This window comes from Syngnathus leptorhynchus, chromosome 1 (genome assembly GCF_054491065.1).
Source record: "Syngnathus leptorhynchus isolate UIUO chromosome 1, UIUO_Slep, whole genome shotgun sequence".
NCBI classification, from domain to species: domain Eukaryota; kingdom Metazoa; phylum Chordata; class Actinopteri; order Syngnathiformes; family Syngnathidae; genus Syngnathus; species Syngnathus leptorhynchus.
In genome coordinates, this window is record NC_141195.1 from 14,337,040 (window position 1) to 14,351,989 (window position 14,950).

General features: G+C 41.7%; 1 protein-coding gene across 1 annotated transcript in view; it reads left to right on the forward strand.

Moving 5' to 3' along the window:
* prdm16 (PR domain containing 16) overlaps window positions 1–14,950 on the forward strand; it is a 199,615-nt gene that overhangs the window by 133,552 nt on the left and 51,113 nt on the right. The gene's annotated exons all lie outside the window — the stretch shown is intronic.

Consider the following 14,950-nt stretch of genomic DNA (forward strand, 5'->3'; position numbering starts at 1 on the left):
TAACAGCCAGTGTCGGTAGGTCAGGATAGGTCAGCACTTGGGTTCGTGTCCATCTAATGGTCCGTGAAAGAACAATGGCCCTAACCAAGTGGACACTCTGTGTGACTTGGTGAAGCCGCGAAGCATGGCGGTGGCTGAGGTCACTGGCAACAGGGAGTCTCGGACTGACATCAAAATGAGCGATGAGCCACAAATGATGTGAGGGTTTTAGCTTTCTCAATGATGTTGGATTTTGGAGGCGGGAGAAACGTGCAATTAACAATTAGTACAGTGCCATAACTACCTGTGTAAAATAGCAAGCTGAGAGCTTTGAAATGGTTTGATTCTTTTTTTTTAATTTGATATTCCCACAGAACAGTATTGTCAGTATTGTTGTAGGCTATGTGCTGCGCCCCAATGAGTAGTTATTTTCTTCTTTTTTGTGCATGTCTGTTAGCTCAATTAGGACACATTATATGTTAGCATCAAGCTAGGAGACATACGTTAGACACAATTATATGGTTCGGTTAAATATTTAAATATACAATGTTTAATTTGTGTTTGTTTTACGTGTCAGTTATCCAGTAATCTTCAACTGAGAGTGATAGATGAATAGCTTGGAGCGAACACACTGTGCCTCTTATATTTTAAATACATTTACATGCATTTAAGCATGTAGGGGAAGTAAAGTCATGTTAAAGGTTTTTTTTAATTGATGTTTCCTCCATCAAGACTTTGACTTACCTGTGTGGTTTTGGAATATAACCCACATGATAAATGGGGGTTCACTGCCTCAAAATGTTTAACTTTCCAGTGTTCCCACCTTTCCCAGTCAAATGCATCCACTTTATTTAAAGCGCAACATCACTGAAGATCTATGGTGAAACATTTCCTAATACGGTATTATTATTATTAGTTATACCATCAGTCCATATTAAAAATTTATATTGGTACAATACATCAATTTAATTTAAAGTCACAGATCTTGTTTTTGTTCCAAGCAGAAAGGCATGCAAGTCACTGACGACTTAATACTGCTTATTCCCAGAGCTTGTATAAAGAGTTGACCACATGGTTTTTAAGCTGCTTCCTTTTCCTGATTTCGTGCAATGTGGAAAAATGATGTTTTCTAGAACCCCAACTCACACGCACATATATGTCATATTAAAATGCAGCTAAACTGCACACTGACCGTCAGAATGCAAAATATAAAACGTGCCCTCTCAACACAGGTCATTATGCAGAGTGTGAGTTGTGGTGGGTCTTCGACGGGTGGCAGCAGGGTTCATGCCAGTTATGAATATGAATGAAATTGTTCACAAACCATTTCACGAACATGGCGCATTCATCTGCATCACACACACACACATGCTGTACATATGCACACCCATAAATGACTTTTCCTGCCTTCATTATCGCTATGCTTGATTAAGGAAGAATGTGAATTAAGTTATGGCTCTGGAACAAATAATTGTTAATACCCATCTCTGCAAATGGTAGGTGTTGCCTCAAATGTATATATTCACTGCATACTTGTTGATTTAGAAAAATATATAAAACACAAACATATAAAATATAAATATATAAATAATAATATATAAATAAATATATAAATATAAAATAAAATACACCGTGTGTGTGTGTGTGTGTGTGTTTCTATGAAATAGAAGGTTTGAAGACTTGTCATCGCATCCTCAGCTTCCATAAACGCAGATCAAGCCTTATTGATAATGCACGTGAGAAAACGTGCATCGTCCTATCTGCACACAGACATAAAATAAATAGATCTGAATCCCCTCTCTACTTACTGCATTCATCCTCCGCTCATTCCTTGGCTCTGTGGCTCGCTTCGTAGACAGGAGAGTGTTGTTCAAGCTATAGATGGCTATCAGAGACCAATGGGGAAAGTATCAGGGATTGTTTGATTTGGTCTGGTCCGGCCACACAAAACCTGACTATCCGTCTGTTTAGCTGTCTAGGCCCTGCTTACATGTGCTCTCCCTCGCACACACAGCCAAGTCTGTTGAAGTTAATAGGGTGTCAGAGTGGCTGTTTCTTTTTTAGAGTCCCTGGATTTAAAGGTGATATAAAGATGGGGGTGGTGATGAAGACAGTCTCTGCTTTGTGTATGTCTCTGTACTAATCCTCATCTTCAGAGGAGCGCCGCTGTCCACCCTGATGTGTGTAAACTCACGCAGATCAGATGGCAGATAATGACTTCCAGATAGACACCCTTCTTTCAGGCAGCAGAGGAAATCAATGAGCACTGATTGCTTTTTTCCCAAGACGATCATCTCCCCCGTAGGCGACTATCTTTCTCTCACCTCCTGTCTTGGGTTTTTTCTCCGTGAGCTCCGTTCATTCGGTCCTCAGATAAAATCTTTTCATGTTGCTTTTCATAGAAGATTAACTGCTAAAGCGAAATGTGTCATGAGGATATCTGTGACGCTGCTTGCTTGACTTCACTTCACACTGATGCTCTTCAGAGAGTAATTAATGGATCGTCTGATTCATATGCTCTCTTGGTAAATTATTACCATCACCATTAGATTGTTTGCCATTTCTAGATCAAAAACAATGTATTCATTGTGTTTTATTGTGTCATAGCTCCTAAATGGGAGAATGACAGGGGTTGAATTGAACTCTGACCTCAGAAAAGATTTTCCACACTCTGTGTTGAAAAACATTAGAGCCAACGGGGGTCAGTGGCAGCTGTGGGTGTGCATGTGCATACACTTGAGTATGAATCGAATTTTTTTTTTTTGTTCCCCATATCAAGCTGGATAAAAGAGTTTCTAAATAGGGTCGCTAAATGACCCCGAATGTACGAGGGCTATTATGTGGACAGAGGGAGGCTCGTGGGTCACAAAAGTGATCCATGGCTTCGGGCCATAGTTTACCTCCTGCCAACTCCACCTGAAACACTCACTCCCCCCTGAAATGGTCTCATGATTGATTGATAATTATGATAATTTGTTTGAAATGATTATCTGGATATTATAATCACTGCCTCCCCAGTGTGCCATGGGAGCAAGTCATTTTTCATAATGCTGAACGTCACAAATGCCCCATGGTTATGAGGATACAAGTCTGTGTGTGTGGGTGTGTGGATGCGTGTGTGCGAGTGTGCGTGCGCGCCCGTGCGTGTGTTCGGTTCGAGTGCTTTGGGCTTGCCGCTTGGGCCCAAGGAATGAGGACTGTGGCGGGATGTACAAATAAAATTGCAGAAAAAGTTTTTTGTTGCTAAATTTCAGTCCATTTGTAACTAATACAGAAAATAGGCTTTACTGCATGTCGGTTTCACCCTATAGAAGAAAGTGAATAAATTCCCTAGATGGGTATCAATAAGATGTTATCGACACTACTACTTTTAATGGTATTGCCTATCTGTCCAGTGCCTTAATGGTATTTTAATCAGTAATTTTGGGGGTTTAGAGAAACATCAAAACAAAAATATTATAACCTTTTTCAAAATAAATATACATGTCTTTCAATTGAAATATTAATGTAAAATGCTTCATTTTTAATTATTTGAACAAAACACTGTTGTACTGTTAAACATTTTACAATTTTTTTTTAGTTGTTAAAGACAACTTTTGTAGAGTAGCAAGGCTGGAACATGCTGATATGCTGAATGATACTGCGACATAAGCTACAGTGGGGCCAAAGAAAGTGTGGGTAAGATTTTAGATTATGTGCTTTTGTTTTGCAAGTTTGACTTTTTATGGGATGTTATGCCATCAATCGAATACCTCACCCTAGATGGTAGGTGGATGTGGGTGTTAATGAAGGACTGGATGGAGTTGGTAAGTAGCAATGGATAGATCTAGACAATGTAGTGATGGATGTACAGACAAATAGACGGAATACACAATAACAGTCTCGTTATCAATCAAGACCCTAGTGGTGTGCTTGTCATTCTCCAACTCGAACCAACTAAGAGAGGGGGTTATGTATTTTTTGTGTGATCTGTATGTGTGCGTGAGGGGAGAGGTGCAGGAATAATATTTGTGATTTTCACTTTGCCCCAAGATGACTTAATGATGATATGGGTCTTTTTCTTCTGCTGGGCAGGGTTACTTTTAATGGGGCCTGAGTGACATGTTGTTATATGACTGCATAAGCTGCAACCCCCAAAACACACACTCACACACACACAGCCCAATATTCCGAGTTTGTGCTCACATGTTCAAAATCCTGCTTGTTGAGGAATGTTTGCTTCATGGACAGGATAATCTTTCAAAGCATACCGTCGCCTCCTGACACTGTCTTGATCATACACAAATGAAGTTTAACCCATCATAACTCATGGAATGCTCACTTGTATATATTATATGTCTTTTTCAGTATATATACGTATGGTCAAAAATAATATACATTCATTAAAAGGATTTTGATGGTAATCTGGGGCAGGGAAAAATGTGTTTCGCATCTGTCTATAAATTTTAACCTCTGTGTATTCTACTTTGGAAATACAAAATATACATCTTTTGTGTTTCAACATTTGCTTGTCAGAAGTGTCTTACGTCAGACTATTTCTTTAATGACTATGTAAGTATCGGTGAGGGCTGTTGGCCAACAATTTTAAGGGGATCTTGTCAAAGTTGAGGTGAGTTGAGATGGAATGAGAATTTAAATGGTCTTCAAGTCTGGCTTGCCTGTGGGAACTTTGACTGGGATGGTTAGTGTACCCCTTCCAGTTTGCGTACCAAGCCAAACGGTCCTCTGAGGATGCAACCTGCTCTGCCCTCCACTCAACCCTCACCCACCTGGAAAAAAAAGAGACTCATATGTGAGATTGCTGTTTGTGGACTTCAGTTCTGCATTCAACACCATTATACCACAGCGACTCATCTGCAAACTCGACAAACTGGGTCTCAGTATCTACCGCTGCAACTGGTGACTGGACTTCCTCTGTCAGAGGCCTCAGGTGGTACGTGTTGGCGACAATATCTCAAGCAGCATCACGCTGAGCACGAGGGTCCCCCAAGGCTGCGTACTCAGTCCGCTGCTCTTCACCCTGCTGATGCATGACTGCACTGCAACCTACAGCAACAACCGCATGCTGAAATTTGCTGACGACACGACTCTGAAGGGTCTTGTCACCAAGGGCGACGAGACTCAATACAGGTCGGAGGTCGACCTTCTGGCCACGTGGTGCAGGGACAACAACCTCCTGCTGAACGTCAGCAAGACCAAGGAGATTGTTGTTGACTTCCGGAAGTGTCACACCCAACACCTGCCACTGACCACCGATGGTGCTGTAGTGGAGAGAGTGAGCAGCACCAGATTCCTGGGGGTGCACATCAGTGAAGACCTCTCCTGGACCACTAACACTGCATCACTGGCAAAGAAAGCTCAGCACCGCCTGTACTTCCTGCGGAAACTCAGGCGAGCAGGTGCTCCATCAGCCATCATGACCACATTCTACCGTGGCATCATTGAGAGCGTCCTCTCCAGTTGTATCGCTGTGTGGGGTGGTAGCTGCACTGAATACAACATGAAGGCCCTGTAGCGCATCGTGAACACAGCTGGTAGGATTATTGGTGCTTCACTCCCCTCCCTGAAGGACATTTACACCTTCCATCTCACCTGCAAGGCGACCACGATTGTGTGTGATGTGAGTCACCCTGCTCACACTTTTTGATCTGCTGCCTTCTTGGAAGAGGTACAGAAGCCTGCGCTCCCGCACCACCAGACTCACCAACAGCTTCATACTCCAGGCTGTTAGGATCCTGAACTCTCTCCCGCCTCCACCCTCGGCTGCATAACATCCTGACCTTTTGGGCCACGTTAGCTGCCTTGCACTACTCTCGCGCTATATTCTGACTGTCTGCTGTATGCACACTTGCTCCATTTTTGCTACTCTTATTTATTTTTTTAATTTTTATTTGTTATTTATTCATCGCTTCTTGTTTTTACTTTTTGTGTTGTTTTCTTGGAAGTTTTGTAATATGTCTTGTCACCGTGGGATTGTGGGAAACAAAAATGTAAAAAAAAAGTGTCTTGTGTCTTGGCATGTGAAGAAATTGACTTTGACTTAATCATTGTCAAATTTAACATGTTATGATATTAGAATAACAGAAATGGAATGGCTTTGTCACCTCAACTCATAAACTCATAAACTACCAGGGCCACTTAGATGTCCCCAGAATTTTTGCAGGTTAAGAGACAAATACCCAGGCAAAGAAAGTGAGTGATGGATGGAAACCTGCAAAGGACAAGAGACAGCCAGACACCAGGGAGTGGAATTGGGGGGTGGGTGATGGGGAGGAATGCCAGAATGCCCAAGAGAGGCAAGAACTGGCAGCCCAGTATACAGACACGGTCTGTCTGGGCTGAGAGACAGCCAGGGTGGGCCAGCCAACACAAGGTCATGTGAAAAAAAAGTCACCCTTTCTCCATCCACCCACCTATCCATCAATCAGAAGCCATCCAAACTGATGCATACACATTTTAGCAGCCAAAGGTATGTAACATTTGCACCCAAAACAGAAAAAAACAGAGGAATGGAAGTGAAGGATAAGACACAGCAAGTCTAGCCCTAACAGCTCTTCGGGGAGCTTTTAGCCCCAGAGTGCTAAGTGAAGCATAGTGTGTGTGTTGAGGCCGCTGTGCTTTGAACACAAAAGAGGTCGCACAGCGACACACATGGTCACAAAAAGGCACACTATTTAAAATATGTACACAATGGAAATTGTATGTCATTGAAAAATGAAAATGAGCGGCACAATACAAAACAAATATTGAGAAGACTAATTTTCAGTCTCGGTTATGTTAATACTGATGTTTTACCATTTGAAACCTTTTGAGTATTCCTGCTTCATCCATTGCTTTCTCCTCATTTCCCTTCCCTTGCTCCACCTTCTACCCCCTCCCATCCATTCCACCAATCACTGCTGAACACTCCACTCTTTGACTAAGTCTTAATCTTCATTACAGGGCATTAGTCCACTAGGGAGGCCCTGTCTCGTCTCCCCACAGCGCAGCCTGGCACTATCCCGCAAAGGAACGTCCCGCCACTGCATAGCACAGACACCCTGCCAGCCGACACCCCCGCCTCCCCCTCTCACCACCTTCACCTTGCTCGGCCCTTTGCTGGAATGAAATGTTAACTAAACGGCTGGCCCTAATCCACATGAAGAAGGTGTAGGGTGCGGAGGTGGGGGGGTGGGGGGACTGGAAGAGAGAAACAATAGCGGCGGCCCCGGACGCCTCCGTTTTAAAGCAACCATCAATCTTGCTCACCAGGAGACGTCACTTTCTTTCTTTTTATGGCATAGACGTGATCATTAATGACTACATCTGCGGGAAATAAATGAGACCAATATGTGGCCCAGCATCCACTCAAAGAAGGGAATGTTGGCATGTCTGTCAGCCGTACAAAAAAAAAAGACTCTTTATATAGGTCCTACACATAATTGTTGTATTTGTGCTGTCAGAGGACAACTAGGAAATCATAGCATTTGAACCCAGACAATAGCTGGTGTGCAATATGATTCATCGATTGGCAGTAATTTTCCATTTGAGGATGGAAAACACAGTTGTACTCACTCATGAAATTTGCTTTCCAATCCAAAAGTGCCCCAAGAATTGTTGGCTGCCTCACCCATGTCAGTAAACAACCACAGCATACAGCACAGGGAATCATCTTTCCCGAGCTAACAAAGACAGTTGACTGGCTTCCAATTGGGTAATTAAAAAAGGATGGCTAATTGAGTAAACAAGCACGGAGGCCGTCACCCCTAATTAAGTGATTAGAGGAAGAGCACCCTCAGCCGCTCGGTGCTAATTAACACATACGCGACAGCACGTAGTGACACCGGCGAGGACATGAGAATTATCTGTTGGAGAAACAATGATTAGGCTGAGTGGGGGATCCCGGGAGAGGTGGGAGAATGACAGCGATTCACACGCGCGCACGTGCTCACCAAGTGTGTGTTCTTGTGCTAATTAATGGCGGCTAATCCTTTTATTCACTTAGTTACATTGAAAGTGATGGTAACAGTTCGCTGCAGTTCCCGGAGAGCGAGCCGTGTTGGGTTCATTCAGGCCCCGGTAGAGAGAAGCAGACGCTCGCAACGCCGCTTTTGTTCCCCCATGCAGACTATTGACTCAGGTAATAGACTGGCCGAGGGAAAATTCACTAGGCAAATGTAATCATCCACTCAAATCTTTGTATGCATTTACATATTTTGTTTGTACATCTTCACTCTGCCACATCAACGCCAAAAGCCATTTGGCTTTCCATAAGCCATTGGGACAGACTCGATACGGGAATCGAAGCGTACTCTAATCTCAGCTGTGACATTTCGGATGGAGAAGCTCATATTTTCACAAAGAATTCTTCCCCAGGGAGTATTATCCACAACATTAACCAGGAAGTCTAAGTGATTACCCCACCCCCCGAATTCTCTTTGGGAATATTCTCGTGTGTGTATATGATGTGATTCATTCTCATACAAGCCCATATCTAGTCAAATATTTAGTTGGATATTAATGGCTTTGCTCAATGAAAAGAGATTTTGCCATTAAAAGGGTCAGTCAGCGATTTGTGCTGAGAAACAAAATTGAACGCCACTCAGTAGAGCCTGAATTTTACCATATGCATTATTCACTGAGGAAAATAGAATTGTTTTGAATAATGTAACATTCAATAAAATGGGAGGATGTGTATACAAATACATATAACTTTGCATATATGTAATATAAATGTGCACCTAAATTAGTCCAGGGCCCTCCCTTACAAAAACTCATTTCAGTCATCATCAGTCCTCCTGATGACAAATAACAATCAAAATGACTTGAGACGTTAGATTTAAAATCACAGAAAAAAATAATAATCACATATTTTCAAAGAGATTTTTAATCAGGTGCCTCCAAAAAAATAAAAGGTCAGCTTTATTTTTCCCTGAGTGTACTGGATTTTCACAGCTGAGCACAAAAGCAGATTAGCCAGTCTTAAAGTAAAAAAATGCATTAATTAAGTACCACCCCGGGGGATTAAAATCTAATTATTTTCTGGCGCAGAAAGAAATGTTTTTCCATGTTAGGTCATGGTGTTATCTGCATCCAACAATGCCGCTCTTTCTTGCACCCCCTCCTCATGCACCATTGTGTGGCTGATTTAAGATCCCCAGCTAATGGGCATACCTGCCTGACAAACATGACTTCTTAGCAGGTGACTGCTGTCAAGTATGTCTAAAATAACAGGTAAATGAATTAGCAATAAAATGGACTTAGGGGTAACAGGTCCCCTAATCACTAAAGAGATGCCATTCACTTGCCTTAAGACGGCAGCATTTTTCACCACTTGCTGGCCACCGACCCCCTCAGCACCACAACACACTTCTAATGGAAGGCTCTCTGCTTGAGTTCTGAGCCTTTCTTCTCCCCCCCATCCCTTTTCTCTCCCGTAAAATGATCAGTTTTGATTATCGCCGGCAACAGGCTCTTAGCAGCGGTCGGAAGCGGTGTCTCGCAGACCTGAAAGGCCCTCAGCAGGTCGCAAGAAGCTTTTGAAATTATGGGGCTTGGTTCGGAGGGAGAGTGCTCCGTGCGCTGCTTCAGAGGCCATTTAATCAACTGCTGACTTTTGATAGTCAAATTATGGCTAATTACGGGAGCACCTGCCCCCAGGGTCAAAGAGTGGAACTGACTTAATGGGAGCTATCATAGAAGTAGGGGGGGGGGGGTTGATTTTTATGTCTTGTGGATTGATTGGAAAAAACTTTTAGGGCCACTCATAAGTGCTTCAATTACCAAGCTTTTGCATCCAATATCTGACTGACAAAGATAGTGTGGCACGTGGATAAAACTGACTTTTGTCCGTTTGTAGTTTGACAGTATACCTGGAAATGGTTATTATTGTTCCTTTTTTGATTAAAGAAAGCATTACATTGCTTTTGCAAAAAAATGACAGAATATATAAAGCGTATTGCTATATTTCAGAGAATAAAGGCGTCTATTCCAGGATAAAATTACATTACAAGGATAAAATTTGCATCGGTAAAATACAGATTAGAAAATATGACTTTCTTTCCTTTCCTTTATTCCTTAAAATCACAACTTGTTATCCTGACATGTCTTTTTTGTGTTAAAGTACATCATTTTCATAACATTAAAATTTTCTTTGACATTCACACATAGCGGTTGTTTAATTGATATCAAGATTGCCAGTGGGTCGTTGGTAAGAATGTTTTACCTGCAAGTGAAGAACCACTGATCTCTACCGGCATTCTACTAGCTTTTGAAGTCATTCAACACTGATACCTTACACTCACATTTAAGATATTTAAAAAAATCAAATAACAAAAGTTTTGTTTCAAACAAATGACAGAGCCCCAATTCTTAGTTGTGCAAACATTGAGGTTACCTTTAAATTTTCCCGTCATTAATCTTGGTGCACCCCTTGGACGGGTACTCATGCATTCACAGTTTAGAAATCCCTGCTCTAAAGGAGGTCATGTAAAAGAAGAGTAGAAGGTGACATCCAAAACTGCACAAAAACTTTGGTAACGGATAAACTCTTATTGAAAGAGAATGTGTTGATCTCAGACCAGGTGGTACCACTCGTGCTGCTGCAAGCCCCCCGGCACTTCACCCTCCCCACGAGCGCCAACTCAGTCCCCGCGCTCTATTGTTCAGGGACAAAGGCTATGTAAAGATTTGTCAACGATTACAAAGCTGCAATGCCACGGCTCAATTACTCAAATGTTGCTTACCACTTTAAGACGTGTTTGTTCTCCCGCGTGTGTGTGTGTGTGTGTGTGTGTGTGTGTGTGTGTGTGTGTGTGTGTGTGTGTGTGTGTGTGTGTGTGTGCGTGCACATGTGTGTGTGCGTGCACATGTGTGTGTCTGTGTGCGTAGTCCCTGTGAGATATTAACTGGCTTGTGGCTGTGTCAGCACCGCCACGCTACGTTTTTAGTCTTTCATGTTCCATTTATTTGACCCCTGGCTCTCAAACACGCAGCAGCTTCACTTTATACACAACTCGGCACCTTTATACACACACACACGCACACACACACACACACAGCACGACAAACACACTCACGCACCTCTTGGCATACAACAGAGCAATCAATTCCTTTCTGTGACCCTCTCCCTCTTTGTGCTATCACAAACCATATTTGCCCCATCCAATCAGTTTGATTAATCATGCACCAGACTGCAGCTTTGCAATCAGATGACCAGAGTATCCCACCCCCTATCACCAGCTCTGCACACACACAAGGGGACACACACACACGCACACAAATACGCAGTCGTGGTTGTGGCTGACTATTTCCCAATAGACATCCTCTGCGTGACAGCACCATAAACTGCCCATTTATCAAAGTGTCCCCCGTCCAAACACACGCACAGACACATGCACACATATACTCACATGCACACATGCGCGGATGGATATTCCAAAATCATTCTCTTAGTAATGGAAAAAGAATCCAAACAAAAATGTATTTATGACCAGTCAATCATCATCAAGAAAGTTTAGAAATAACCATATTTATAATTAAGGAATGGATCCCCACCTCCAAAAAGATGATGTTGATTTTTGGTGTGAAATTATTTGAGTCAAACAAAAAAACTAATGATACTCTCGGTGTCCATTGCATGTGCAGCGTTTGGCTTCAGCAGTCGGATTGCATTTCCAAACAAGCATTCCTCATTTGAATCCTCATACTGACTGATGTGAATACATCACAGAGCTGTGGAAGTTTATTTCAGTCCAGAGAGTAGTCAGATGTTCTCTGAGAAGTATGATGGCTTTATTGAAAGGAGAACATGGTGATATTTTGAGGAGAGTCAGATATATGTCGGAATACTTAAAATATAAACACACAAGTTAAGATGAAGAGCGTTGTAGATTTTGTCAAGTTTGTCAAGAGTCCATGTTTTGACATACTGATGTCGTCAGAATGAACAGTTCAGTGTGAAATGTTTGTGTCTGTTGCTGAGAAGAAAAACCGGACTGGGTTCATTCAATCATCAAACAGAAGTGCTTGTAAAAATTATTTAATTATATAATAATTTGATGAATATGCAGGATGGCAATTTTCCACACACAGAGCTGTTTATTAAAGTTTATAAAGAACATTTGATATTCACCCATTACTCATTAGGACAGGTTTTTCTGAATTGTATTTTTTGTCCAAGTGGCACGATTGCTTCTTTGCCGTTATTGAACGTGTGCTCTCGTGAAAGCGTAACGAAAGCTTTCTTTGTTTGTGAGTTCACTAGCCTGTTGCCCTTCAGGATTAGCTGCATAATTTCAGGGGGCTTCATGCTGAGCCTCTGCCGTTCTTTAGGGCGCAGCAGTCAATAGTAATAATGGAAGACGTACTGTATTCATAGACGTGTGATGGCGGGGGTGGCCGGAGCTTGCTCTCAAGCTGCTGTATCACTTGAAGATTTAAAAGCCCTGTTTTATTTTTATTTTTTTACCCTTTCACATGATTTTCTTGTTTTTTGTGTCTCCCTCTCACACTTTCTTTTGTACGTCTTACCTCCCCTTTCTCACCATCAATCTTTCAGACTGGTGCTTACAAACACATCCTTGCTTTCCTGTCTTTGAAATAATCATGACTAGTTCTTATTTGTGTAGGAATGATTTAGTGGCACATTTCAATATTTCAACAAGCAGTTTGAAAATCAGTGAATATATATATATATATATATATATATATATATATATATATATATATATATATATATATATATATATATATATACATATATTCACAATATTCACTATTTTATGTATATTTGATATATATATTTGATATATATATTTGATATATGTAATATATATATATATATATATATATATATATATATATATATATATATATATATATATATATATATATATATATATATATATATATATATGAGGCATCATACTCAGATTGTGTAAACAGCTAAATGTGACAATTGCAGGCACACACCTGAAGTCTTTCCTCATGTGCTAACAGCTTCTGCCCGGGGCAGCCAGCAGCTCATTGAAGCCTTTTTTATTGCTGGCCTGTGTTCCAGAGGGCACCCAGTGTCAGTAATCAGGATATGGGGGTTATCCTGGCTGACCCACGTATTGAGCCTGCTAGTGAGACCCTTTTCTCCAAGTTAAAAGCATTGACACTTGCTGGGAAGGCAAAGCAATATACATAGCTTTTACATAACAAAACACAACAAACAACAACACTTCTGTCATATTCTCGTGTCGTCAAACGTTTGTGGATAATTTGTGGATAATTTGAATTTAAGAGTTTTCCTGAATGTCCATCAAGCAAAAAAGATCTTGAACAGCTGCCAAAGGAGACTGCTGATTGTTTTTCCAAAGGAATTAGTGTGACCTGACCCTCTTGAGCCCAGCCATCTTTTGAATGGTTGATACTTTATTTGTTTTGTCCCTACAACAACAGAAGTCTCGGGAGCGCCGTAAGCACCCGCTTACTCCGGCATTGTCACAAACAACTAGACTCACTTTTCCTCTCCTTGTCTCTGTGGCATGGAAAAAAAAGAGCTCCATGGTTTCTACACAATCACAGGAGGCAACGGCGAAGTATGTGCGAGGCTGTGATAACACCACAGCGATGGGAGACAGATATGGGAAGGGCAACGGTGGTCACGCACACACATACTGATCTCAGCGCTTTGGCACTTTGAGGGCACAAAGCAGAGACAGGAAACTTCACGCTGAGGTTATTAGTGCTGAAACAGATGACTCAACTGAGATATTTTCGCATCATTGTTTAAATATGAGCAATCCAAGATAGACACCGGGCTACTACACAACTTTCTCTTTGTGTTGTGTACTAGTGTGTGTTGTGTGTTGACTGAGAGGCATTAGTTGAGAGTCCAGCAGTGTGCAGGCGCCCCCTATTGCTTGTCACTTAGCTATTGTGCTAACATGGCAATAAAGAGCAAAAATACACATGAAAACCCAAAGGTTTATCATCACATGTTGCAGGAATCTTGGAATGACTCTGATCATACGTAAAACATTTCTTTTAAAGGTAAACTAAATCCTGACGACAGAGACCCAATGTGTCGTGATCTCATTACAGTTCCCACTCTTGTTCTGCAACACACACACACACGCACACACACACCTACACACACTTCTCACCCATCAATCCCACAGTGACCTCTGTTTCAAATTCATTAACAAGACTGCAAAACTTGCAGACACAGCAATCACTTCAAGCAAAATAAATCCCAGCACCCGAAGAGAGATCAAAGCTGTGTGTGCGTGTGTCGGACGGGTTTCATGTATGTGTGTGCATGCGTGCCTGTAAATTATAGTAGTGTCATGTCGTCAACTGCTGAGCGAAGGGAGGAATCTGTTTGGACAACTGCTGAATGTTTTGGTTCTCCCACAGCGCAGTGGAAAGCCACGCAGCCACTGTATCCTTTACAAATTAGCCTGTGTCGTCTACCAAGCACTTTGTCTTATCCCTGGCCTAAGCCCTGACTGCCCACTGCAGGACAATCCTGGGTGGGTGCACTTAGTGTAGGTGGGGCTTATAAACAAAAAAGATCGAGCCATAGCGGATTGTTGTGCCCTCGCTAGAGGTTCAAGATCAACAAACGTTGACACTTTTGACATTGATTTCTTATTCTGTTTATTGCATTATCCTTCTGGGAAACCTTTCCAGCCTAATTAATGGTTCTGATACAAGTTGACATTTCATCCCAAGTCTCTGTTCATGAAACAAAGTGTTTTTTCACCTTAAATTCAATTGAATTTAAATTAATCCGTTCTATTACCAGAACCAAGTCATCAGATGATCACCGCCATACTTTGTCTTCAATCGATGTTATCAGTTTGTGAAATAGCAGAATTTAACTGTTGTTGTGGACAAACAGATGAGAAGTTGACTTTTATTGGGTTGTGTAAATAATGCCCTCATAAAAGGCTGTATTTTAATTTAGTCATGTACATATTCTTACTACATCTTAACTTTG